Source organism: Sceloporus undulatus, chromosome 4, assembly GCF_019175285.1.
Source record: "Sceloporus undulatus isolate JIND9_A2432 ecotype Alabama chromosome 4, SceUnd_v1.1, whole genome shotgun sequence".
In the NCBI taxonomy this organism is placed as follows: domain Eukaryota; kingdom Metazoa; phylum Chordata; class Lepidosauria; order Squamata; family Phrynosomatidae; genus Sceloporus; species Sceloporus undulatus.
In genome coordinates this window covers 132,743,592-132,744,427 of record NC_056525.1, presented here as the reverse complement: position 1 = coordinate 132,744,427, position 836 = coordinate 132,743,592, and positions in this window count along the sequence as shown.

The window sequence follows — 836 nt, the reverse complement described above, 5'->3', positions numbered from 1 at the left end:
TTTCATTAAATGAGACATTTCATAATAGAATGATGATGCAAGGATAGATGGTTAATATATGACTTGACTAAAATAGATGAAAAGACAAAGAAATTAAGGATTACATCTCAAGAGGAACAGGAAGTAGAGAGCTCAGTTCCAGAGGGCGCCATTTCTGGGAACTGTTTCAAAGCATCCCCAGAAATGGCGCCCTCTGGAACTGAATTGGGATGCGATGGGAACACGCGGCGGCAGCGGCGGTGTCCCCCGTGTGATAAAGTCGCGTTTTGGGCCCCATCCGGTGCCCATCGCGTTCCTTGCGCGCCCCCGCTCGCCCCCGTTAGAATGCGCTGGGGAGCGGTTTAAGCCCCATGCGATAAAACTCCCTAGAGTTGTGGGTGGTTTCTGCATAGACAATGAAGAGAGAGATTTATAAAAGACAACACCACATTTATGGCAGGTAATGCTGAACAAGAATTTGAAAAGATTAATTTCAGGAAACACCCACAAAATATTATTGTTTTATAAACTCCTTTTGAAATGGAACCAGGAAGAAGAAACTATAAAAGAATACATGGTAAAATGTGCACTTGATTTGAAAAAAAATATATTGTTGGAACAGTGGGAGAAATCATGGAACAAGAAGCTAAACCATATATATTAAGCTATGTCTTGAAAGAAAAGCTAAATAAGATGCAAAATAGATGGCATTTAACTCTAATTAGACTGACTAAAATGTATGAGGGAATAAATAATAAGTGCTGGAAGTGCTTAGAAGAAGTGGGCAAGTTCCTCCATATGTGGTGGAACTGTAGGGAGGCAAAAAAGTACTGGCAGGGAATTCATAGTTTGGTCAT